The following is a 27,612-nucleotide window of genomic DNA, read 5'->3' on the forward strand; positions in this document are numbered from 1 at the left end:
AGACCCTACCTTGAAAAACCAAAAGAAAAAGAGAAATGAAAAGTAAGAGGATCCCCCAGGGACTTGCAGATAAGAGACATATTATTACTATTACCTGAATCATTGGTTGAGACTGGGGAGACCCTGAGAAGTATCTTGGGATATGAACCACTATAGGTAGGACACATCTGTAGAACCACCCCCCATCTCTTTCTATACCTGTGAAGTGCTGGTTATGACCAGCTGATATGATCTCAGCCAAGCACCCAAGGGATCCATCAGTTAGCCATGGGTGACCTAAGTGGTCCCAAAGCAACAAGACATTTAAAAGTCATGTGTTAAAAAAAAAAAAAAAAGGTCATTTGTGGGGCTGGAGAGATAGCTTAATGGTTAGGGCATTTGCCTGCAAAGCCAAAGGACCTAGGTTCGATTCCCCAGGACCCACATAAAGCCAGATGCCCAAGGTGGCTTACGTGTCTAGTGCTTGCTTGCAGTGGCTAGAGGCCCTGGCACACCCATTCTGTCTGTCTTTCAAATAGACTTTTTAAAAAAAAAATTTTAAAGTCATTTGTGCCGGGTATGGTGGTGCACACACCTTTAATCCCAGCACTCAGGAGGCAGAGAGAAGTAGGAGGATTGCCATAAGTTCAAGGCCACCCTGAGACTCCATAGTGATGAATTCCAGGTCATCCTGGGCTACAGTGAGACCCTACCTTGAAAAACAAACAAACAAACAAAAAAGTCATTTGTAGGCTGAGGAGAAGGCTCAGTGGTTAAGGGCTTGCAAAGTCTGCTGGCCCAGGTTCAATTCCCTAGTACCTATGCAAAACCATACATCCTCATTTAAGTGGCAAAAAGTACTGCCCTCTCTCTCTCTCCTTGCAAATACATAAAAATACTTAAAAATAAACATGTTTACTCTTATTCTTTTTTCAATTTTTATTTATTTGAGAGATAGATAGGTAGAGAGAGAGGGGTAGATAGAGAGAGGGCCTCCAGCCACTGCAAATGAACTCCAGATGCGTGCGCCCCCTTGTGCATCTGGCTAACATGGGTCCTGGGGAATCAAGCCTCGAACCAGGGTCCTTAGGCTTCACAGGCAAGCGCCTAACCGCTAAGCCATCTCTCCAGCCCTTTACTCTTATTTTAAATAATACATAACTAAATGTTTCAAGATGATTATTACACTCTTTAAAGTTGCCCCCTTGAAAAGTTGTGTAGCTGACCCAGTGGTGCTCAGTGTGTGGCCTGAATCATGTCGCAGGGTGATGTGTGAAATACCTACAGGGCCAGTTTATAAACTAGGCAATAAAACGTCCTGTTACTTTATAGGAGTTCCTCTCCTTACACCTGATTTATTAGACTTGACTCCCTGTAACTTTTGGCCCTTCCCCCAAACCACATGCTGTGCCAAGCAACCTCTGTCCAACCTTTGGAGAACAGTTAGTTATTCAGTGATGGACAGAAGTTTAATTATTTGTGAAAGGGAAATGGGAACACATAGAAAAGAATCTTTCTGTTGATATGATGGAAATCTCGGAGGATTTTTCTGTTCTTTTTGTTTTTCTCGGATGGAAATGCTTGTTGTTGTTTTTTTGTAAGAATGTAATTTAAAAAGATAGAATCAACAAAATGTGGCATAGTCATACAAGAGGATATTATGCAGCCGCAAGGACTATGACAGGTGAAACAAGTGGACACAAAAGGAAAAATATTATGATTCTGCTTATAGCAGCTATCTCAAATAGGCAAATTCATTAAGACAAAAAAGAATGATTGCCAGGCATGATGGCACATGCCAGCACTCGGGAGGCTGATGTAGGAGGATTGGCATGAATTGGAAGCCAGCCTGGGCTATAGAGGGAGTTTCAGGTCAACCAGGACTAGAGTGAGACCTTGCATCAAAAAGAAAAAACAATAATAATAATGGCGGTTATTGGGCTGAAGTGGAGAGTGGCAAGTTACTGGTTAGCAGGTACAGAATTTTAGTTTGGGCAGATGAAAAAGTTCCAGAGATGAACAGTGGTGACAACTACAGAACAGTGTGAATGTCCCTTATGCCACTAAACTATACCTTTAAAATAATTACTAAATTTTCTGTCAAATAGGTTTTCCCATAACTTAAAAAAAAGTTTGGATCACAAAATCAAATCTACCTCCAAAAGCTGAGGAGTTTACAACATTTAGTTATGCAAAAGAACTTGCTGGATGGAAAGATGGCTTAATGCTTAAGTCGATTTTGCCTGCAAACCCAAAGGACCCAGGTTCGATTCCCCAGTATCCACATAAAGTCAGATAGACAAGGTTGCACATGCATCTGGAATTTGTTTGCCTTGGCTGGAGGCCCTGGTGTGCCCATTCTCTCCCTCTCTGCCTCTTTCTCTCTTTCTTTCAAATAAGTAAAATATTAAAAAAAAAAAAAAAAAAAAAACTTGCCACACCATAGGCCAGAGTCCAAGTGCCTGGAGTCAGCTGGTTTCTCTGCAGGCGCCCGTCACTCCTGCTCTAATATAGCTCTGAGAAGGGTCCCTCCTTCAGTCTTTTTTCTCCTCGAGCATCATGTAAGCTGGTTGCCACTGTCTTAACCACTCTTCCAAGCCAGAGATGTTCCACAGCACGGCCTGGGTCTCTCAGATCCTGGCTGCCTCCCCTGACAGGCTATGGCGAGCCACGGCTCTGCTAGCCAAGAGGCTGCTGAGGTGGCTTTTTAATCCTCCAGCCGTGCCATCCTAGTGATTGCTTTTATTAGGAAATGTAATGAAAAAGACTATATGAAGCCCCTGCCAGAGAAAAAAAAAAGAGCTAATAAGATTTCGTACCAAGTGTGGCGAGAAAAGAAAGGGGGGAAAAAGCACATTAGGAGTCAGATAATGAGATAAATGAAAGACCGCGGGGAAGATCATTTTTGCAGAGTTGCTGGATAGTTGTAAAATTTTTAATTTGCTGAATTCTCTTTTTTGTCATCTGTGATTCTCCCACTTCTATCTTTCACATTCTCTCAGATGCGCTGAATCTTTTTCTAAAAAAAAAAAAAAAATTCATTTATTTGAGAGACAGAGAGAGAAAAGCAGATAGAGAATGGGCACACCAGGGCCTCCAGCTACTGCAAAGGAACTCCAGACGTATGTGCCACCTTGTGTATCTGGCTTATGTGGGTCCCGGGGAATTGAACCTAGGTCCTTTAGCTTTGCAGGCAAGTGCCTTAACTGTTAAGCCATCTCTCCAACCCTGAATTTTTGTTTTGTTTTGTTTTTCGAGGTTGGGTCTCACTCTAGCCCAGGCTGACCTGGACTTACTGTGTGAGGGTGGCCTCGAATTCACAGTGATCCTCCTATTTTTGCATCCAAATGCTGGGATTAAAGACACGTCACCACACCCAGCCAGTTGCTCTAAATCTTATTTTGCTGTCTTTGTCTCTCCCTTTCTTCCCTGCCTTTTCTTCTTCTTTCAGAGGTGAATGTGTGTGTGTGTCCCATCCAAGTCACTGGACTGCACCCGCCCTCCTGTAACAGAACCTCCAGTTTCAGTCACAGGAAGAGGGAGAAAGCCGAGGGAAAGGAGAGGGAAATGGAACTATGAAGGGAGGACAGGAGATCAAAGACCTGGGAAGTAAGGCGGAAGAGAAAACCCCTGCTGCTCCCGCAAATCGATTCTCCGCGATGCCCGCCTCCCGGTCTGTGCTCTGAGCTCCTGAGCAGAACGCTGCCTCGGTGGGATGCGAGGCCCGAACAGAAGGGCCCCGGGGCCCTGCGCAGAAACGCAGCAGGTCAGGCTGCTAGAACCTCTGGGCCTGGTTTATCCTGTTGGGAAAAGACCTGTATTCCCAGGGCACCTTCACGCTGCCACACTTCAAGGAGACTCTCTCCAAAATCTTTCTTTGCTGACTTTGGCAGACTCCTGCCTCTGGCTCAGTAATTGGGGATTCTGGAATGTTCCTCCACCGCTGTGCATAAGTCCCGGTTCAGAGCTGCAGCAGGACCAGCTGAGGGTGGATGTGATGCTTAGCTTCCCTGTGGCAGGGAGCGGGTGGGAGCCTGTGAAATGCCAAACTGAATGGCTCAGAATTGTAACACATTATTCATTATTAGCAAAATTACTGAGTCCTCCAACCCCTGTCCCTGCCCTAGAGGGAACAACCTGCTGTTTGCCTCCCAGGGAAGCCATCTTCGGCTTGCTCTCTGCCTCCTACAAGGTTCCTAGGGGATAGGCATGCCCTATACTTGCAGCTGTAGGGGATAAAAGAGCCATAAAAACCAGATAAAGAAGCCGGGCGTGGTCGCGCACGCCTTTAATCCCAGCACTCCAGAGGCAAAGGTAGAAGGATCACCATGAGTTCGAGGCCACCCTGAGACTACAAAGTGAATTCCAGGTCAGCCTGGGCTAGAGTGAAACCCTATCTCAAAAAACAAAAACAAAACAAACAACAACGACAATAATAATAAAGCAACAGGTAAAGGGGACTGTAATCCCACCACTGAGGAGATAGAGATTAAATGGTCCCTGGGGCTTTCTGGCCAGCCAGACGAGCTAAATCAGTCAGCTCCATGTTTAGTGAAACCTTGTCTCAAAAAATAAAGTGGGGGCTGGAGAGATGGCTAAGCAGTTAAGCACTTGCCTGTGAAGCCTAAGGACCCGGGTTGGAGGCTCGGTTCCCCAGGACCCACGTTAGCCAGATGCATATGGGGGTGCACGCATCTGGAGTTCGCTTGCAGTGGCTGGAAGCCCTGGTGCACCCATTCTCTCTCTCTGCCTTTTTCTCTGTCTGTTGCTCTCAAATAAATAAATTAAATAAACAAAAAAATTTAATAAAAAAAAATAAGATGGACTGAGCTGGATATAGTAGTGCATGCCTTTCATACCAGTGCTCCAGAGACTGAGGTCCAAGAATCATGTGAGTTTGGGGCCAGTCTAGGGCACAGAGTGAGTTCCAGTTCAGCCTGGGCTAGAGTGAGACCCTGCCTCAAAAAAAAAAAAAAAATAAGCTGGATGCCTGGCATGGTGGTGCATGCCTTTAATCTCAGCACTCGAGAGGCAGAAGTAGGAGGATCATCATGAGTTCGAGGCCACCCTGAGACTACATAGTAAATTCCAGGTCAGCCTGGGCTACAGTAAGACCCTACCTCGGGGGGCGGGGGGGGAAGTGATTGAAGAAGGAGACATTTGACATCAAGCTCTGGCTTCTACAAGTACATGCAAAGGTGCACACATATGTGTGCCTACACACATAGTCATGCATGTACACCACACACACACACACACACACACACACACAAAATCTGTCAAGGTCCATGGGGATGAGAAGACCTATTAGAAACCAGGGAGAAAGCTTGCCCAGCCTGGCCTATAATCTCATCCCAGCACTTGGAAGGTTGAAGCAGGATTGTAAGTTGAAGCCAATATGGGCTCTAAAATGATCTGAACCCTAGCAAGGTAGTAGTTCATAAATATAATCTCAGACTTCACCTCAAGAGGTAGAAGCAAGAGGATCAGATGGTCAAGGCCATTTTAGCTACTGAGTTTGAGACCAGCCTAGTGTATAAATACATGAGACCCTGGAGAGAAACAGACAGACAGACAGACAGACAGACAGACAGAACTTAGCCAATCTGATACTTGTGACCAGAATTCTGGGGAGTCATTGGGAAGTCTTGTCTCAAAAAATAAGGTACACAAGGAATAGGGGTATTGGATGGATTTTGACTATGGGACCCCAAGTCAGACATATGCACCCACACACATACGAATACATATGAATGCTTTACACATGCACACACCGTATACACGTACAACAAGAGGGGAAAAAAACGAGCAGAGCTAATAATACACATGGTTTAGCCTGTGCTCAGGCATACTCTGGGGACTTCACCTAAATTCTGAGGTACCACTGTGAGGAAACAGGCATAGTGAGAGGTTAAGTGGAAGAACAAAGAAGCTTCGGACCACTTCTCTTCTCTCCAGAACAGGGGACAGGTATGACAAAGTTCTGGAGACTAGATGCAAAGAAAGCAGCATTGTAGTAAAGAGTATGAACTTCCAGGCAGCCCCCTCATATCATTACAGTGGCCTTGGACAGGGTCCTTAGCACTAAAGTCACCTCTTGGATAGATGCAAGCAGTGGCTAATGCACATAAGGTATAAAACATGCATAGCACTGGTCCCTGGGCCTGGGTCCTCAATTTGCACACATGTGTATGTGTGTGCCAGGGTCTCTTGCTACACTTTAGGAAAATATTTTAGGCTGGACATGGTGGTGCACACCTTTAATTCCAGCACTCAGGAGGCAGAAGTAGGAGGATTGCCCTGAGTTCAAGGCCACCCTGAGACTACATGGTGAATTCCAGGTCAGCCTGGGCTATAATGAGACCCTACCTCAAAAACCAAAATATATATAATCATACACACACACACACACATACATACATACATGGACTGGAGAGATAGCATAAGGTGTTTGTTTGTAAAGCCTACGGACCCAGGTTTGATTCCTCAGTACCCACATAAGCCAGATGCACAAGATGACACATGTATCTGGAGTTCATTTGAGTGGTTACAGGCCCTGGCACACCCATTTTCTTTCTCTCTATCTTCCTCTTTCTCTCTAATAAATAAATAAAATAAATTATAAAAATATTTTTAAAAATATTTTATTTAGGGCTGGAGAGATGGCTTAGCAGTTAAGCGCTTGCCTGTGAAGCCTAAGGACCCCGGTTCGAGGCTCGGTTCCCCAGGTCCCACGTTAGCCAGATGCACAAGGGGGCGCACGCGTCTGGAGTTCGTTTGCAGAGGCTGGAAGCCCTGGCGCGCCCATTCTCTCTCTCTCCCTCTATCTGTCTTTCTCTCTGTGTCTGTCGCTCTCAAATAAATAACTTAATTAAAAAATATATTTTATTTATTTGCAAGTAGAGAGACAGAGAGAATAAGTGTACCAGAGCCTCTAGCTGCTGTAAATGATGAACTCCAGATGCATGTGCTATTTTGTGCATCTGGCTTTATGTGGGTACTGGGAAACTGAACTTAGGTTTTGGAGGCAAGTGCTTTAATGGCTGAGCAATCTCTCTAGCCCCTCTTGCTGCACTTTTTTTTTTTTTATTGCTGATTTGTTTATTTTTATTTATTTACTTGAGAGCAACAGACAGAGAGAGAAAGAGCGAATAGGGGCTTCAGGGCCTCAAGCCTCTGCAAACAAACTCCAGATGCGTGCGCCCCCTTGTGCATCTGGCTAACGTGGGTCCTGGGGAATCGAGCCTCGAACCGGGGTCCTTAGTCTTCACAGGCAAGCGCTTAACCGCTAAGCCATCTCTCCAGCCCTCTTGCTACAGTTTTTGCATCTGGCTTTACACGGGTACTGGGGAATTGAACCTAGACCACCACCTTTGCAAGGAAATGCTTCCAACCACCTTCCCACCTCCCCAGCCCTGGATCCCCCCTTCTTGCTATGAGATGAAGGAATGGCATCTTTGGTGCTTAGCAACCAGCTAGCCTCAACTTCCCACCTCTCATCCCCCACCAGAAGCATGGAGATGGGCTTTGTAGGAACCGGCTTCTTAGGAGCATACACTCTTGCAAACAGCCCCCAAGAACCCAAGCACACACAGTCCTGCCCTCCAGTTTTCACCTGATGACCCTGAAGGTCCCCAAACTCTGGGAGCAATCCCTGGTGCTGAAGCTTCTGCATTGTTCCGGAAGTGTGTGCCACCGTCCTCCTCTCTCCCTACCCCCAGCCTCTGCTTTTTCTTTTATGGATTCGAAGGCACAAATTAAGCAGAAAGGAAAATGTTGACAGTTCCCAGCCCTCCCTTGCTGAGGATAAAGAGAAATACGTTAACGGTTGAAGCTTTAGGCGGATCAAACAGTTTCTGAGGTGCTTCAAATGTATTATTCATCTCACCAATCTTGGGCTTTCTCTTTTCCCCCCATCAAGGGGAAACCTCAGCTACTGTAGAGATGCCTGGCTCGAGAGGAAGCGCCTTCAGAAAGCCATCTTTTCCATACTAAATCAACAAGTCTATCCTTTTTCTTTTTTTTTTTTTTGCGACGTAGGGTCTCACTGTAGCCCAGGCTGACCTGAAATTTACTATAGTCTCAGGGTGGCCTTGAACTCATGGCAATACTCCTACCTCTACCTCCCGAGTGAGTGCTGGGATTAAAGGCGTGCGCCACCACACCCGGCAGCAAGTCTATCTTGTATTCATCTGGTGTTCCTGAACACTTCCAAATGACACTGGTCACTTTGCAAGAAAGCGAAAGGGGCAAAGGATGTAGGTGAACTCACAGAATTGGGTACCGTGAAAGAGAATTTTGACAATCAGAGGAGGCAGGAGCTAGAGACGTTGGTCCTGGAAAGTCTTCCACATGCCACATGAACTTGAGGGATGGGACCCTAGAAGGAACGATCACAGTCATGCCTTTAGCTCTGAGCTCTGTTTGGACAGCCACCAAAACATTTTTTTTTCCAAAACATTTTTATTTGTTTATTTGTTTGACAGAGAAAGAAGGAGAGACAAAGAATGGGTGTGCCAGGGCCTCCAGCCACTGCAGACGAACTCCAGATGAGTGCCCCTGTGTGCATCTGGTTAACATGGGTCCTGGGGAATTGAACCTGGGTCCTTTGGCTTTGCAGGCAAATGCCTTAACTGCTAAGCCATCCCTCCAGCCCCCAAAAATACTTTTTAAAAAACCCTAAAGTGGGGTTGGAAAGATGGCTTAGTGGTCAAAGGGCTTGCCTGCCTGAAAAGCTAAAGGACCCAGGTTCGATTCCCCAGGGCCCACATAAGCCACATGCACAAGGTGGCATGTGTTTCTGGAGTTCATTTGCAGTGGCTGAAGGCCCTGGCATGCCCATTCTCTATCTGCCTCCTTCTCTCTCTCCCTCTTTCTTTCTCAAATAAATAAAGTAAATCAATAATTTTTTTAATTAAAAAAAACAAAGTGGGCTGGAGAGATGGCTTAACGGTTAAGGCGCCTGCCTGCGAAGCCCAGTGACACAGGTTTGACTCCCCAGAACCCACGTAAGCCAGATACACATGATGGTGATGCATCAGGAGTTAGCTTGCAGTGGCCAGAGGCCCTGGTACACCCATTTACATTTTCTTTCTCTTTCTCAAATAAATAAATAATAATATTTTTTAATCCTTGAAGTATACATACTCTTTTTTTGTTTTTCTTTGTTTTGTTTGGAAGCAGAGTCTTGCTTTGTAGCCCAGATTGGCCTCAAATTTGCTGCAATCCTCCTGCCTCTGACTCCGAGTAGTGGATGTATAGTAACAGGCACGCACCACCACACTCAACCCCAGTGTACATATATTCCTTTCCCTAGTGATTCCATTTCTTAAAATTGCCTCAGGGAAACATTGAACAAACGTGCAAGATGCATGAAAATATCCACCCTAGCTTTGTTTATGATAGCAAAAGGCAAATGTCTTAAAAATCACAGTAATAAAGGATTAGTTTAATAGTAGCCTTCTGAAGCAGTCATTTAGAATCAATTCTAGAAAAATATCAAGAGGAAGTAATACATAAACACATCTTCATCCTGAAAGAAATTCAAATAATAATGATGAAGCAAAGTTCCCTTTTAATCTTAACCCGATCCCACCCTTCTCTCCATGGTACCCCTTTTCCATCCAGTTCGCACGCATCCTCTCTGATCTTTATTTCTGGAGAATCATATTTAATGTAAACAAGTAATAAAGCTGGGTTACGCAGCTTGTAACCATCTATGTGAAGAGAAAGGGCTGCCTGATTAGACACCACAATGTGAATTGCATTCAGTGCTGAGTAGTGGATTGCATGTGATTTTTTATTTTCTTCTGCAGGAATTATTGTATTTCCCAGAAAAGAGAAACAATGCTATTTTTAAACATTGTAAAACACAAGCAATTGATGACATCAGCTGCCTCTGAGGGTGGGGAGAGAGGGTTCGCTGTGCCCTCCTTTCTGACTGATGAATTCTTCACTTTGGACGCATAATACATATTCCAAGATAATTTTTTGGCTTTTCTTTTCTTTTTTTTGGAGGCAGGGTCTCACTCTAGCCCAGGCTGACCTGGAATTCACTATGTAGTCTCAGGTTGGCCTCAAACTCACAGCGATCCTCCTACCTCTGCCTCCCGGGTGCTTGGATTAAAGGCATGTGCCACCATGCCTTGCTCCAAGATAAATTTTTTAAAATATTTAATATGGTAATAAAATGAAATGAGGGCCCTGCTGGAGAAGACCTCTGAAAGACTGCAAGACCTCAAACTCTGAGAATCTAAAATTCCTCAAGCTGCGGGTTATGGTTTTTGAACTTGCACTGTCTCACTCCCATAATGCTGGTCTCTTTCTCTCTCACCAGGGAAGGAATTAGCGCCTCTACACTGAAGAAATGAGGTAGGGTCTAAAATAAACCAGGCTGGCAGCCAGAAATAACCTTATGATAATTTATGGCCCAGCCGTGGGAAGGGATCTGCTGAGCCCGTTTTCCTATTCTCTCAAAGTACTTTTCATCTTCCTTTAGTTCGCCAATATTCCTCAAGGCAACCTGCTGCTCTTGGGATCACAAGTTGGAAAGACTGGGACCAAAGACTTTGTCTGAAGGGCTATTGTTTGAAGTTAGTCCGTAAGATCCATACTTCCCAGGGCCTAGCCTCTCCTTCCCAAGGCCAGGCTCATCCAGCTGCTGTCTCTAAGCCGCTGGTTTCTAACTTGTGAAATTAGGGTATTTAGGGGACTGAAGAGATAGAGGTTAAAGGTGCTTGCTTGGAAAACCTGACCTCATGGTTTCGATTCCTCAGTACCCACGTAAAGGCAAATACACAAAGTGGTGCATGTGTCTGGCGTTTGTAAGCAGTGGCTTACCTATGGTGCACCAATACTCCCTCTCTGTTTCTCTCTCTCTCTCTCTCTCTCTCTCTCTCTCTCAAATAAATAAAATATTATTTATTTATTTGCAAGAAGAGAGAGAGAGAGAGGGAGAGAGAATGGAAGCACCTGGGCCTCTAGCTGCTACACACAAACTCCAGATGCATGTGCCACTTTGTGCATCTGGCTTTACGTGAGTACTGGTGAATTGAACCCAGGTCATTAAGCTTTGAAGGCAAGTACCTTAAGTGCCGAGCCATCTTTCCAGCCCATAAATAAAATATTTTTAAAATTAGGGTATCTAGCCTTGCCCATAGACTGATTTTGAGACATGGGTGACAATCAACAGATTGTCCTGCAAGGTTGTCACATGGACCAGAAGGTCCCCAGGGATGGGATGACTTGCAGCATTCATATGGGAGAAGGATCGACACAGCAGGTGGGGGCTCTCTGGCCAGGTATAGCCACTATTCATTAACTGATGACATCTTTTCTTTTGTGTGGGGGGGGGGGGTTAGGAAGGAGTGAGACTTGTCTCATTGTATATAGCTCATTCTGGATTTGAACTCAAGGTCCTCCAGCTTCTTCCTTTGAGTGCTGGGGTCAGAAACTTGCACCATCGTGCCTGGCTGTTGACAGCTCTTTTCAATCAGCTGTGTTAAGAGAATTAAGTAAGACACGTATGTACGTGAGAGAACTCAGGTAGTCCACCAGCTGGGTATTCATTCTCTCCTCTGGAAAGTCCCTCTACACACACATACACACACACACACACACTCACACACACAACTGCCTCTCCATCTTCCTGTTTTATAGTTGTGTACTTGTGTTACTCACCAGACTGAGCTCTGTTATGGCACGATTTGTGTCCAAATCCGTTTTACGCCACATAGCAGGTCCTCAAAAACAATTTGCTGAATGAATAAATGAATGCTACTTATACAGCCATGATTTCTGGAATTCTCACAAGGCTGACTCTAGTTCCTGACCCTGAGGCTGCCAGAACTCACCCCAGCCCCGTCCAGGGGAGGTGGAAGTGGACAGACTCGAGGGGGCCACATGAAAAGGAGATTGGGCTGTGGTCCTGGCCCTCAGGAACTTGCCCTCCTGGGCTCAGTTTTTCTGTGGCCATTATGACAGACCTGATTGAGAACTCAAACAGGCACAGAGGTAGATGTAAAGGGGATGAGCTGGGCCACTGGTGGCTAGCAGGCATCTGCCTTGAATAGCCCTGTCCTTCAGTGGCCTGTTGGTCATTGCCAATTGACTATGGGTCACGTGTGGCAAAGATCCTCTGATTCTTCAAGAGAAGGCAGAAACCTGGGGTTTTATGTTGTCTCCCCAACTCAGATCCATAGCTGGGCTACTGCCTGGAGCCCAGAAGCTTATGATCCTTAAACCAACCACCTTGCACTCAGTGTCCCCACAGCTTAGACCCTGTGGGTTCAGGACAGAAGCTGAGGCTTACCTTGGTTGGAAGTAACCTGGTGGTTTGTTTCCATTTTGCTTTGCTTTGCTTTTTGAGATGGGGGGGTCTCACATACGCCAGGCTGACCTGGAACTTGCTGTCTAGCTGAAGATGACTTTAACCTCTTAACCCTCTCTAGTACTGGGACTACAGCATGTACCACCAGGTTTATGCAGTGCTAGGGATCAAACCCGGGGCTTTTTGCACACTAGGAAAGCATTTTACCAACTCCATCCACAGCTCTGGTAGGTATCCATTTTTTTTTCTTGTTTGGGGTTTCGAATCCAGAGCCCTATGCATGCTAAGCAAATGCACTACCGCCATGCCATACTCACAGCCCTGAACATTACCTATTCTTTTTTTTTTTTTTTTAGGGCAGAGGGCAATAATTCTGGGGATTGAACCCAAGACAGTATGCAAATGCTCTGCCACTGTGCCACACCCCAAGCCCTGGAAGTTATCTGTTTTTGTTCTTAATATTTTATTTATTTAATTATTTACTTATTTATTGATTAGAAAGACAGAGAGAGAGAGAGAGAGAGAGATTGAGTGTGCCAGGGCCTCCAGCCACTGCAAACAAACTCCAGACACATGCACCACCCTATGCATCTGGCTTACCTGGATCCTGGGGAATTGAACCTGGATCCTAAAAAAAAAAAAAAACAAAAAAAAAAATAAATAAATAAAATAAAATAAAATAAAATAAAATGAACCTGGATCCTTTGGCTTTGCAGGGAAGATCCTAGAGTGCTAAACCATCTCTGCAGCCCTGGAAGTTATCTTGTAAGGGAAGGACCCTAAGTCCTTGCCACTGGACCTCTGGCAAGTGCCACATGGACCCCAAACTGAAGCTTTGTGCAAACATAGGTTCCCTGCATGCCACCTCCTGCCCCCTTCGTTCATGTGGGTGATTGCGTGGGGACAATGATGACTTGTCTTTGTGGGTGCCAGCATATAGCCCTAGCATTCTGTCCTCAAAGTACCCGCCCTGCCCAGCCACCCAGGCCTGGGTCCAACCTTCCCACTTTCTCGGTGCCCGGCAAAGGGCGCCCACCAGAGACAATCGCACCACCCAATAAATTCCTGTCAGAGAAGCTGTCGGGACCTGGGAAACAAATAATGATATTTAACATTTTGTAATAACAACAATTAACCAGTAAATAATGTCCCTTAAACTGCAAACGCTGGAGTAAATTAATTCTTCTAATGAGCTGTCAGGCTCGGAAGAGAAAAAAAGGTGCCGGCGTTCTTTGGTGGCACGCGGCTGGCTGCGGTGTGAGCAGCAGCCGGGGAAGCTCACCTCGGGCCCTGGGAGCTCATTACCGGGGACGGGGACGCTCTGGAAGCACGCGACAGCGGCGGGCCCGTGCCGGGGACCGCCGGGGCCCCGCCTGCACCCACGTGGGCCGCCGCCCCCTTGGCACCGCGAGCGCCCGCAGGTGCCCCTCTCCGGCGAGCCAGGCGCAGAGCATCTCAAGTAGAGACGCGCCCCCCCTTCTCCTCCCCCCCTTCCTCCCGGTCCTGTGGGCAGCGTCTCAGCTGCGAGGTGGCTGTGGGGGACAGGGGAGGGGGTGGGGAAGAAACCCGGGCGCCCATTGCCTAGTCCTTGCTGCGTGACCTTGGAGAGGTTTTCTACCCTCTCTGGGTGTGGGGGGCGGGGGCGAGCGGAGGTGGGGGAGGTCGTAAATGGAAATGTGAAGCTAATCAAACCAGATGTGATTACTTCTGAGCTCCCCGAGACGCCTGTGACCATAAAAAGACACCTAAGTAAGGCAGCTCTTTATGTACTGATTCCGAGTCATCTCCAAGATATATTGTCAGGTGACAAAAGCCAGGCACAGAAGTGTGTGCAGGGAATGCGACATCTTGTGTATTAAAAATAGGACCAAGGTAGCGGCTGTGTGTCCCTCTTTGCTTGTCCACACGCAGACAGGAAAAGGACAATATCACTGGACTCTCCCGGGCTTGGAGAAGCAAGGGTGGGAGGGAAGGTTCACTTACCAACCTGATTTTGGAGCTGTGGGCAGGAATTACCTAGTCCAAAAAAAATGAAAGTTGCCCCCCGGGTGGCACATGCCTTTAATCCCAGCACTCCAGAGGCAGAAGCAAATAGATCGCTGTGCCTTGGAGGCCAGCCTGAGACTATATAGTGAATTCCAGGTCAGCCTGGGCTAGAGTGAGACCCTACCTTGAAAAAAAATAATTAATAATAAAATAAAAGTAACATGGGAAGTCGTCTTGCCTCTCAGAGCCTTCAGGATGTGGGAGCCAAGGCCCTGAACTGTGATCCCACAGAACCCCCTACAGAGAAAGCACACTGCCCCTCTAATAAACCCTTCAGGACATAAGTTAATGAGTGAAGAGGTCCCTCCCAGGCCTAAGCCCCCTCCACTCCGGCTTCAGCTCCAGTCTCTGTCTTGGGATGGTGAAAGACTGCTAGCTCATTTTCTGCAGAGCAAGGAGCAGAGGGCAGGAGAGAGGAAGGAGAGGCAAGGGCCTCAGAAGCCACAAGCTTGGGTTTGATCCACTTCAGCTACTCAATAGCTATGTGGTTTACTTCTCTCTGCATTGCTGGGCCTCAGTGTCCTGAGTCCTGGCCTCCCTCAGGAGAACATAGTGCTAGACCTAATGGGCAGATAGCTCCCTCCAGGAAAACCTAGCCCAGCCAGGACTCTTCAGGATGAACAGAAGCTCCCTTTGCCATCCAGGACCACCTGTCCCCCAGATCTCTCGCTTCCCAACCACAATGCCCACCCCAGAGCAGAAACATATGTGGCCTCCCTGTGACCAGGGTAGCTTCAGTCAGTCAACACTACCATGGTCAAATTCTAAATCCAAAGCAGGATGAGAGATTATTGAAGCCAGAAAATCAGAGCTGTGTAGCAACATTGTGAGGCCAGGCTGCCAATACAGTAAGCAGGATGGTCCCAGCCTCCACAGCCATCTGACTCATACTCTCCAAAAAGAAAAATAATATAAAATAATTTTTTTAGGTAGGATCTCACTTTAGCCTAAATTGACCTGAAATTCACTATGTAGTCTCAAGCTGGCCTCGAACTCACAGCAATCCTCCTACCACTTCCTCCCAAGTGCTGGGATTAAAGGTGTGCACCATCACGCCTGGTGGTCTGAATTTTTTGTGTTTTGTGTTTGTATCCCTTCTTTCCCAGGAAAGTGAATCTTTGCTGGGGCGATGGTTCAGCAGTTAAAGGCACCTGCTTGTAAAACCTGACAACCTATGTTCTATTCCCCAGCCACCCACATAAAGCTAGACATAAGAAGTGGCAAATACATTTGGTATTTGTTTACAGTGGTAAGAGACCATAGTATGAGTGTACACACACCCACACACACATACACACACACACCAGGTGCAAATAAATACATAAGAAAATTTTAAAGCATTTCTTGCTAGGGCCCAATGGCCAAGGCTTGTTATCCCAGCTACTCAGGAGGCAAAGACAGAAGAGTCAAAAGTTTAAGACCTACCTGGGCTACAAAGAGATTTCAAGGTCAGCTTGAACATTTAGTGAAACTCTATTTCAAAAGTTAAAAATACACAGGACTGGGGAGATGGCTCAGCAATTAAAAGTGCTTGCTTGCAAAGCCTGCCAGCTCTGGCTCAATTCCCCAGCAAGCCATGTAAAGCCAGATGGGCATTCATGTGCAGTGGCAAGAGACCCTGGCATGAACACACACACACCCCACACACATTTATTAAAATTTTAAAATGAGCCGGACATGGCAGGGCACCCCTTTAATCCCAGCATTTGGGAGGCAGAGGTAGGAGGATCATCATAAGTTCGAGGCTACCCTGAGACTACATACTGAATTCCAGGTCAGCCTTGGCTAGAGCAAGACTCTACCTTGAAAATAAACAAATAAAATGTTCAAAAATTTTAAATACAAAAAGGGCTAAGGATGTAGCTCAGTGGCAGGGTACTTGCCTAGCTTAGGTGAGGCCCTGGGCTTAAGCCAAAAATGTTTTTTAGCTTCTAGTCATGGAGCACACCTATAATCCTAGTGCTCAGGAGGCTGAGGCAGGAAGATCATAAGTTTGAGGCCAGCCTGGTCTGCATAGCACAAAACCTGCCTCAAGAAAACAAGGTTGCTGGGCGTGGTGGCATACGCCTTTAGTCCCAGCACTCGGGAGGCAGAGGTAGGAGGATCGCCACAAGTTCAAGGCCACGCTGTGACTACATAGTGAATTCCAGGTCAGTCTGGGCTAGAGTGAGACCCTACCTTGAAGAAAAAAAAAAAAAAAAAAGAAAACAAGGTCTGGGGCTGGAGAGATGGCTCACTGGTTAAAGATGCTTGCTTGCAATGCCCAATGACCTGGATTTGATTCCCCAGCACCCACGTGAAGCCAGGTGTGCAGCAGTGCATGTACCTGTACTTCAGTTGCAGTGGCAAGAGGCCTTGGCTTGCCATTTCTTTCTCTCTCTCTTTCTGCTTGCAAATAAATAATAAAGAAAAAAAAACAAGGTCTGAGGATGTAGCTCTGCAGCAGAGGGCTTGCCTAGCATGTGTGAGACCCAAGCTTTGATCCCCAGCACTGCAGAAAGACGTGAGTAAAATACATAGGCTGGTGTCTAGGCATCATGTAAGCACCTCCACAAAGGCTCTGTCCGTCCTGGTGAACTGTTTGTTGTCCTGCTGGACAATCCCAGTCTCCGAGACTGAGCTGGGCTGCCCTCATGGCTGGGGTGGGCAGCCCATCTCTGTAGCGTGGGGCTAGGAGGTGGCCCAGAAAAGCCTCTGGGCTGTTTTTTTGTGCAGAGGGCAGCAGAAACCAGAAGCTGAAACCAGCGCTAGGCTCCCAGCCGCGGATCTGAGTCAGCTCCTTCGGCTCTGGGGGCTCAGAGTCACACTGCCTCCAAGTCACCCGGCCCTGCATGCAACCGACCCCTTTGGCCTGAGCCCTCAGGACCCTGGGCATGGAATGACAGAGAAGAGGGGTGCTCCTCCAGTGAGCACAGGAAGCTGGGGCTCAGACACACGGAAATTAAAACCAGCTTGCCCAGCGCTGAGCTACCATGTCGCCTGAAATCAGATTGATTTCTTGGGCTTGTTGTGACGGCAGTGTTGCAATTGATTCGTCTGGATGGCGGGGAGTTTATCTATTTGGAGCTGTCTGTCATTGATCTGAATGGGCTTCTGAAACAGCCCAAATACCAAGCTAGGCCGAGGTCACCACCAAGCCTGACTCAATATTAATTATAATAATGAACAGGCATGAGGAAGGTGGGTTCATTGCCTGCCCTGCAGGGCTGGCCTCTGGAAGGTTTGGTGTTTAATATTCATTTTGAGCCAATAAGGTGCAAAGAGCTGCTGGACAAACCTGCACAGAAGAGAAGTCTCCATGGGTGGGAATGGTGCTCTCTGCTTTCATAGGACCAGAAAGGAAACTGTGCTGCTGAAACAGGATAGGCTTGAGGTTAGACTTTAAGAAGGACTTCCTTATGGACATGAAATACGGAGTGTCTGCTATGTGCCTGACCCAGAGGAAAGCCCACTGCAGAGGCTGTGGTGCCCTGCCTTTGAAGACAGGATATTTGGAGCTGTCACAGAGCTGGGACCCCTTGCTGGAGGTCCTCAGGAATGTCCTGTCGCTGGAGGTCACTTGGAAGCTGCTCCTCCAGCAGGCAGGTAGACTGAGGTCTGAGGCAGGAGAATATTCTTCTAGCCACCAGTCAAGAGAAGCTCCCGTAAGAATATTTCTACTGCGGGAAGAAGGGCACCCTTGCCAACCACTCAGCAGAAATGGGATCAGACTTGGGATTTAAGTTTGTAAGAAGCAAAAAATAACAAACTGACTCCCAGCGCCTTCCCAAAATAGCAGCTGAAATTGCAACAAGAAGAGAAGTTAGATCAACAGAAGAACTTCCTGACTGAGGTACAGACACTGCAAGTGATGACGGATGGGGAGGCTCCCCATCTGGGAAATGGCCTACTGTCCTCTCTGTGACATTCCCCCCTCGGTTCCTATAAAACTCTCCTCTCCCCCTGCAGATCAGCCGCTGCACAGACCCCACAGCCAGCCCTAAGAAGATCAGAAGAAAGTTAATAGTGAAACGCTCTGGCGGATCTAATTGATTTTTTTCCTATTGGTTACCTAATATAGGCAACACTGTTCCTGCCGTTTTCCTGGGCTAGAGATTATGTCATAAATAAAGAGATTTGCTCCCTATTTCCATGTGCTTATCTTTAATAAGTTAAGAACTCAACAAGCTTTAGGAAGACTTGAAATAAGCAAGGGATCCGGTGGCGGCTTGGGCAGTGGCAGCAGCTTTACGTCAAGGAAGGAGGGAGGCGGGTGACTGAGGCAAGACCCTGCCTCAGACCTGAGTCTGCCGCCTGCCTCCAGGACAGAGACCTTTCTAAGGTCAGGTAGAAGATGAGGGTGCCACCAGGAAAGCCAGCTGGGGTGATTCATAGTGGAACACAGGACCAAATGAACAGAAGAAGGCAAGGCCTGTCGGACTTGGGGTATAGGTTAGTGGCTCAGAGGATAGAGTGCCTGCTTAGCATGCACAATCTCTGAGGGTTTTTTGTTTTGTTTTGTTTTGTTTTGCTTGCTTGCTTGCTTTGTTTTTCGATGCAAGGTCTTCTTGCTCTAGCTCAGACTGACCTGGTTTTTTTGTTTGTTTGTTTGTTTTCTGAGGTAGATTCTCACTCTAGCTCAGGCTCAGGGTTGCCTCGAATTCATGGCGATCCTCCTACCTCTACCTCCCCAGTGCTGGGATTAAAGGTATGCGCCAATCATGCTCGGCTCAAGCCCTGAGTTTGATCCCCAGCATGCACAAACTGAGCATGGTGCCTCCAACCCCCTCACCAAATTTTAATCCTGGCACTGGGGAGGTGAAGGCAGGGGTACCAGAATTTCAAGGTCATTCTCAGCTTCATAATGAATTTGAAGGCAACCTGAGCTACATGAGAGCCTGTCTGAAAAAAAAAAAAAAAAAGAACATGGAGGTGGGGATGGTGGCTCATGCCTTTAATCCCCAGCACTCAAGAGACAGAAATAATAACTATGGGTTCGAGGCCAGCCTGGGACGACAGAGTGAGTACCAGGTTAGCCTAGGATAGAGTGAGACTCTACCCTGGGGCAGGGAGTGGAGGAACAAACTGTGAGAGTGGGAGATGGCTCAATGATTAAAAGTGCTCGCCGGTTGGGCTGGAGTGGTGGCTTAGCAGTTAAGGCACTTGGCCTGTGAAGTGTGAGGACCCAGGTTCGATTCTCCAGGACCTACATAAGCCATATGCACAAGGCAGCACATGCATCTAGAAAGTGCTTGCTTGCAAAGCCTGATGGCTGGGTTCAATTCCCCAGTATCCATGTAAAGCCAGATGCAAAAAGTAGTGCATGCATCTGGAGTTTGTTTGCAGTGGTGGGAGGTCCTGGCCTATTCCCTCTCCCTCTCTCTCTCTCTCTCTCTCTCTCTCTTCTTGGGAATAAAAAAGAAAGTTAGGTTCATAGCTTAGTTCCATCGTTACTTACTAGTTGTGTAATTCTGGGAGAATTACTTAGCCATTCTGTCTTATTATTTTAAAACTCCCAGAAGTCAGGGCTGGGGAGATAATTCACTTAGTAAGGTATTTGTCATGCAAGCATAAGGACTTGAATTTAATCCCAAGAACTCATTTTTAAATTTATTTTTTAAATTTTTTTGTTATTTTTAATTTATTTATTTGAGAGCAACAGAGAGAGAAAGAGGCAGAGAGAGAGAGAGAGAATGGGCACCCCAGAGCCTCTAGCCACTGCAAAGGAACTCCAGATGCGTGCACCCCTTTGTGCATCTGGCTAACATGGGACCTGGGGAATTGAACCTCGAACCGGAGTCCTTAAGCTTCACAGGCAAGAGCTTAACTGCTAAGCCATCTCTCCAGCCCAAGAACTCACATTTTTTTAAAAACATACAGATGTGGTGGCATGCCTTTGTAAGCCCAGCACTGGGAAAATGGAGATAGGTAGATCCCTGGGACTCAGTGACCAGCTAATCTAGCCTACTTGGTGAACTCCAGGCCAGTGAGAGACCCTGTTTCAGAAAAATGTGGATGGTGCCTGAGGAACACCTAAGGCTGTTAGCCTACACACAACGTGTGCGTACACGCATACACACCCATGTACACACATGTACCTACACACACATACATACACACAGGTACAGGCATACATACACACACACACACACACACACAGTGGAAACTGGCATGGTGGCATACACCTGTAATCTCAGCACTTAAGGCTAAGGCAAGAGGATCACTGTGAGTTAGACGCCAGCCTGAGCTACAAAGACAGACTGTCTCAAACAAATAAAACCAGTGGGGCTGTGGATATAGCTCAGTGGCAGACATCACTCATTTAGAATGCATGAGGCCCTAGATTCAAGCCTCAGTGGCATCCAAAGCAAACAACAATGGATAATAACAATATATACCTCATGAGTTTTATTTTATTTTTAGTTATTTATTAGAGAGAGAGAGAAAGCATGCTAGGGCTCCAGCCACATGTGCCACCATGAGCATCTGGCTTACATGGGTTCTGGGGAATCGAACCTGGGTCCTTAGGCTTTGCAGGCAAGCACCTTAACCACTGAGCCATCTTTCCAGCCCCATGATGGGTTTTTTGCGAAGACAAATAACATGTTAAGTGCTGAGGACAGAGTCTAGTCCAGGATACGTGTGGAAGGAACGTGAGCCTGTCTGTTGGACATCACGGACGCAACTCATTCGAAGCATGTAGACTGAACCTCTGCCGTGTGTCAGGCCCTGGCTGGGCTTCTCAGAACAGTGAGCCACAGCTGGCCCTCAGCAGGCCAGAACCGGATGACAATACACACTGTGGACATCTAGAAAGGGGGCAGTGAGCCCTTCTGGTGAGGGCTGTTCCTGTCTTGAAGCTGCCAGCTCTGCAGTTATTTCTAGATATCCCACAGGTCAACTCACCTTTCCTATCAGCTGCCTGGGGCAGAAAGTATAGCCAGTGCAGAAATAGCCTCCCTGACTTGCCACCCTCCATGGTGCCCTGATGTGGCCAGGGTGGGCTATTCATGTGCAGAGTTCCCCTTTCATCCCAAGCCACCCCAGCAGGCAATGCTATTGTCATCTTCCACATTGCAGTCAGGGGAAGCCCAGAGGTGCAGAGATCTGTTCTAAATGCTGCCCTGTGCCTCACGTGGCTGTGTTGAGCAACATTAACAAAGAAAGCACAGGCCACTTACAGGCATCCAGGTTAAGTACGGGCTGAGGAGGAAGAGCAAGGACTGTGACAAGCATTCAGTGAGGACCTACCGCGTGCCAGTCCTGGCGATCTCACTGGATATACTTCTGGTGGCACCATTTTCCTCTTAGAGGTGAAAAATAAGTGCAAGACTGGGATGGCTGGAACTCAGGCCTGCCCTTGAAGCCTGGGAACTACTGAGGATGCCCTCCCCCTGGCCCCAGTCTCTCGATGAGCAGGTTCCCTTTCCTGGTAGGTGACTTGTAAGTCACCAGAATAGCGGCCTCGCTGCAGATGCACGGAGAAGCACAGTCCTCCCTCCATAGGTCTGGAAAGGTCGCTCCCTTTCCTGTGGGAGAGGGATCTAGCTCCACTTTCCATTTTGCACTCTCCCTCTCCTCCAAGCATTGTCTGGATCTGCAGATGCTGTGGCTTTAAGGACCAGTGACCTCACAGTCAGTTGCCATAGAGACCATTGTGATGTCAGAAGCAGAGGACAAGTAGTTCAAGGAGGAGTGGGGGGTGGGAACTCACAGCTAGAACTGGGCGCTGCTTGAGACTTCTGTCTATATTCTTGTTCAGAAGAGGAAGTGGTAGGTCTGAAGAAGATTCCTTGGGGACCATGAGGGGCCCCCGGCCAAGTGCTCCTGCTACTACCTGGACTCTCCAGGAACTGTGATGTCTCTAAACCCAAAAGAAGGCTCCAGGAAAAGGAGCAGCAGAAACCCGCTCCACCACTTTGCAGCTATACAAAGTGGGCTGGGACTGGAGAGATGGCTCAGCAGTTAAAGGCACTTGCTTGCAAAGCATGATGTCCCGAGTTCAATTCCCCAGTGCCAACATAAAGCCAGATGCACAAAGTGGCATATGTGTCTGGAGTCGGTGTGCAGTAACCTCTATCTATCTATCTATCTATCTATCCATCTATCTATCTATCTATTTATCTTTCTCTCTCCTTACAATAAATAATAAGAAAAAAAAAGTGGGCTGCCTCTGTAGCAAGAAGGATTAGAGCTAGACATCCAGAGAATCTGTGACTGGAAGATCTCATCTCTCTGCAGGGATAATGTACCCTTGTCTTGAGGAGAGAAACCCAGAAGACATTCTGGGACTCAGGGGTTTCTGAGGGTTGTAGATAGTTACACTGTACCAGCATGTTGGGACTGTGTTCTGTTCCCAGCCAGGGAGCTCCGTGAGGGATCTGCCTATCCAGGAACCAGCTCGGGTCCTGGAATTCCCAAAGTACTCAATAAATGCCCCTTTAGATTGTAAATAAGCGAAGAGGGTGAAGGGTGGTTTGTGTTGGTGGTTGGGTAGAGGATGAAGGAAGAGATGGGCAGGTAGGTGGGCCCCTCGTGAGCTCCGAGATCACACAAGCTCTCAGTTTCCATGTTCCTTCACGCCATGTTCCTTGTTCTCTACCACCCAGTCACACAAGCTGTCTCCTGTGCAGCTGTGCAAATGTGCTTCCCCTCCATAATCCAATCACTTCAATTCATCCTTTGGCTTTTTTATGCAATCACTGCCTCCTCTGGGTCCCCATCGTGCCCCCCTTGCAATCACCTGCTGTGTGGAGTTTGCATTCAGCTAGGTAGTTCTTTGCACTGTCTTTGGAGCAGGAACACGCACACTCCTCTTGGATCCAGTTAAGTGCTGTCCAATTCCTCATCATCTGTCAACTGGGGAGGTGGCTCAGTGAGTTAAAGTGTTTGCTGCAAGTATGAGACCCTGAGTGTGAATTTGCAGCGTTTGAGTAAAATGACAGGCATGTCAGCACAGGAAGGAGGATACAAGGAGGACCCTCAGAACTTGCTGGCTAGTTTGTCCAGTCCAATTGGTGAGCTTTGGGTTCAGAAGAGACCCTATCTCAAAAAGTAAGGTAGGACTGGAGAGATAGCTTATTGGTTAAGGCGCTTGCTTGCAAAGCCAAAGGATCCAGGTTTGATTCCCCAGGACCCACGCGAGCCAGATGCATAAGGAGGCACATGTGTCTGGAGTTTATTTACAGAGGCTACAGGCCCTGGTGTACTTCATTCTCTCCTTCTTCCCCCACCTATCTCTCTTTCTGTCTATCTGCTCTTTCTCTCTCTCAAATAAATAAATAAAAATAAATTTAAAAAGAAAGTAAAGTAAAGGTTCTGGGGAGATTGCTTAGTGGTTAAGGTGCTTGCTTGTCAAGCCTAAGGACCCAGGTTTGATTCTTTAGGACCCAGGTAAGCCAAATACACAAAGGTGGCACATGCATCTGGAATTTGTTTGCAGCAGCTAAAGGCCCTGATGCACCCATTCTCTATGTGCCTCTCTCTTTATCTTGCTCAAATAAATAAATAAATAAATTTAAAAATAAAATAAAATACCTGCCAAATTAAACCAGGCATAGTGGCTCATGTCTTTAATCCCAGAACTCTGGAGTTTGAGGTAGGCGGATCTTCATGAATTACAGGCAGGTAAGCCTGGGTTACAGAGTGAATTCCAGGTTAGCCTGGGCTAGAGTGAGACTCCTTTTTTTGTTTGTTTGTTGTTGTTTTGTTTTGTTTTGCGAGGTAGGGTTTTACTCGAGCTCAGGCTGACCTGGAATTCACTATGTAGTCTCAGGATGGCCTCATACTCATAGCGATCCTACCTCTGCCTCCCAAGTGCTGGGATTAAAGGTGTGTGCCACCATGCCCGGCTTTTAGAGTGAGACTCTTTTGAAAATAAATAAATACATAAGTATAAAAATCTGTCAAATGAATGAAGGAACCCACCTTCCTTGATTGTTCCAAGCTGCTACTCTCCAGGGCCTGCTCCAGAGCAACCATCTAGAGCCAAGCTGCTGCAGATGAATACCAGGGCCGCAGCCTGAGCACAGGGGACCTGTGTGTCCCTCAATCACCTGCTCCACAAAGACCCGCCATCTTTGCTTTTCTGCCTTACCTTGGTAGCATAGTGTAGCTTCACCACTAACTCGCTACAAATCGCCAAATGTCTTGGGACCTCAGTGTCCTCATCTGTACAATGGGGACAATGAGAGCACTGTACTTACCTCATGGGATTGTTGTGAGGGCATGGTTAAATCACCTGGCTTAATGCCCAGGAACAAATGATAAATGGGGCTATTATTATTTTTAAAGTCAAGAAAACCCCACTGAACTCAAGGCCTGACTTCCTTTAAAATGGAGAATAGACAAAACTATTGTGAATTTGCTTTCAATGCATGTGGCAATCTCTTTCAGAGGAAATACTTGAGACCATTCTGTAAAATGTGAATCACCTGTAGTCCAACCCTTCTGCAATTGCAAAGCTTCATGTCCAGGCTTTGCTCAAAAAGGGAAACACAATTATCCTTTCACATTATTCAAAGCAAACCCCCAACCTTGCCTCAGGCATAAGAAGGGTGAACATCCTTCTGCCCCCAGGGTGAGGGCTTTGAGGGACGGCAGAGGTCAATCTGGCTGAGGTATTTGTGCGCATCTCCTGCTGGTGTCTGCTGGGATGAGTGAAGTTGGCTCTAGGATTTCAGGGGAGGCCATCCTAGCTGGCTCCCCTGAGAAAACAAATGCAGGATCTCATGTATTACAGGCTAGCCTTGAACTCACTGTGTAGCCCACTTCTGATCTTGCCTCTACCTCCTGAGTGCCATGATTCCAGGCCTATGTCACCACATCAAGGTTAAGTGGGGCTGGGGCTCGAACCCAGGGCTCTGGGCTTTGTATATGATAAGCAAACACTCTGCCATCTGTGTTGCATCCCCATCCCAAGTAGCTGGCAAGAGGTGCCACCGGCTTCTACCCCGGGGAAGCCCATAGGGTGCACCTTTCTCTTCATCTCTCCTCTCAGGAGCTCACCCCACCAGCTGGCCCACTCTTTATCACATGCTGGTACTAGGTTCCTAGCCCCTGAGTGGCACCATAAACCCCATGCCTCTGGCAGATGTGTTTTATGTAAGTTCAAGCACTAGGACTATTGAGTTCAGAGGCTTTTATTTCTAGAGGCCTCTATATTTCTCTGGGATTATCACCTGTCTTTGTTCCCTCCCTCTCCTGGTTATTATCTTTGGACCCTTTCCAAGCCAAGCTGTCTTGATTGCTTGGAGAGACGAAGGCTCCAGCATGCTCCCATGGTGTCTCTGGTTCTGGCAAGGGTGCCCTTGGGGACCATTTCTTCTTCCTTCAGCATAACTCTGCAAACTAGCCACACTGCCCAGGCATCCTTGGCTTTTAGGAGCTGGCTTTCCTAAGAGACTCTCCAAGTATCAGGGCACATGGAGGGGGTGGTGGAAGTAGAGGCCGCCTACCTCCCACGTTGGGGAGGGCCATGCTCAGAGTAAGCCCCGGGGTACAGAGGGGAGGGAGAAGGCCAGCTGTTCTTTTTCCTACACCGTGCCAACCTAGACTGACACTAAATTAATAGCATTCAAATGAGATGCAAAACATTATGCAAATCCAAAGGAGAAGGCCACTCTTACCAGGGCCTTTGGGCTGTTGGAAGGCCAGTGTATTAAGTCCTTTCATGGAGGACCTCATGGGCTCCCTTCAACTTCATTCCTCACACCTCAACACCAATGGGAGGAAAGACCAATGAGTCTGGCCCAGCCCTGCAATGGGTTGTTCATGGCCTCACCTCCCCAACACTGGGGTGGGAAGGCTTCCTGTCTGGAATGCCAGAGGCAGCTTCCAAGGTAGTGCAGCCTCCCTAGATCCCAGTTCCCCACTCAGCGGCGTGTATGCAAAGTAGATACAAGGTTTTTGCATCTGTTTAACTGTCCATTAAAATAGCCCCACGCTTGTCACCTCTGCACAGGCCCAGGCTTCCAAATTGCCAGCCCCTGCTGCCTCCACGCACTATGTGGTTCCTGGGACTGGTAATTGCTGTGGTGTTTGTTGAGCTGTATTTGCATTTGATTGTCATTTAACTTTCCATCTTTCTCCTTCAATCAAACTGGGGGATTGGGCTTCTGCAATTGGTTATTCATTTTATTTTCAGCCCCTTGGTGGTTTTCAAAGAGTTTCCTTTATTAGTCACAAACTTGAACCCTGGGACTTTTCCCTCCACACCGAGGAGCACCACCCCCTCTGACCCATCCCAGAGTTTGTACTTGAAAATAATCCAGCCAACAAGCTGGATCTCAGCTCCCATCCCCAGACTGCATGTTCCAGCACCTGCCTCATTTCTGCCCAGCCGGTGGCATTAAACATTTATGGAGCTGTGGAGGATCAAAGGCCTCGGCTGGTGGTGGTGGTGGTAGGCGTGCGGGCTGGAGGCCTCAGTTTGGAGAGGGAAAGTAGTTCACATCAAACCACTTTCTGCTGCTCTCTCTGTCCATCTGAGCTCTTGTTCCAGTGATCTAGTCCTGCTCCTGGAGCCGGAACAGACATTCAGAAGCCAGGACTCTCCACTAACCAGGGCAAGACCCTCCTTCTGTCCCTAAATTCAAAAGGGTGATTGAGCTGGGCGTGGTGGCACAGGCCTTGAATCCCAGCACTTGGGAGGGATGCAGAGGTAGGAGGATCACCATGAGTTCGAGGCCTAAGATTACATAGTGAATTCCAGGTCAGTCTGGGCTAGAGTGAGACCCTACCTCAAAAAAAAAAAAGAAAGAAAAAATTCAAAAGGGTGATTGGCTTTGGGTAACCCAGGAAGCTAGGCTTGTGGTGTCCCTGACAATTTCAAAGGCTGCAGGGTCTGAAGGCCTACTCCAAGAGGAAGGTGGCAATGCAGCTCTGTGCCCCTGAAGTCTCTGGACTGAGGTGGCAGTCCCTGCTTCCCTAAAACCCCCAAGCCCATTTGGCTACAGCTGTCTGAGACGAGTGTGATTTCCTCCTCTGCCTGCTCAGAAAAGCAAGTGTCATCTCAGCAGAGTCTTTAAAATAAGTCACCATGAGCTGGAGAGATGGCTCAACAGTTAAAGTCACTTGCTTGCAAAGTCTGCTGGCCTCTGAGTCCGATTCTCCAGTACTCATGTAAATGCACAAGGTGGCACACACGTCTAGAGTTCACTTGCAACGGCAAGATGCCCTGGCACACTCATTTTCTACCCCCCTTTCTCAACTTGCAAATAAATAATAATAATAATAAAAATAAGTCACCAGGGCTGGGGAAATGGCTTAGTAGTTAAGGC

General features: G+C 47.4%; 1 long non-coding RNA gene across 1 annotated transcript; it reads right to left on the minus strand.

Annotated features, from left to right (window-relative positions):
- Positions 1 to 2,804: 2,804 nt before the first annotated feature.
- Positions 2,805 to 13,678, minus strand: LOC123463435. The gene is made up of 5 exons (XR_006638934.1): positions 13,590 to 13,678; positions 12,908 to 12,935; positions 11,659 to 11,720; positions 8,252 to 8,359; positions 2,805 to 2,998 (listed from the first exon to the last, which is right to left on the minus strand). It is a non-coding gene; the product is annotated as an uncharacterized LOC123463435 (long non-coding RNA).
- Between the last annotated feature and the right edge of the window lie 13,934 nt (positions 13,679 to 27,612).

This window comes from Jaculus jaculus, chromosome 9, assembly GCF_020740685.1.
Source record: "Jaculus jaculus isolate mJacJac1 chromosome 9, mJacJac1.mat.Y.cur, whole genome shotgun sequence".
Taxonomy (NCBI): domain Eukaryota; kingdom Metazoa; phylum Chordata; class Mammalia; order Rodentia; family Dipodidae; genus Jaculus; species Jaculus jaculus.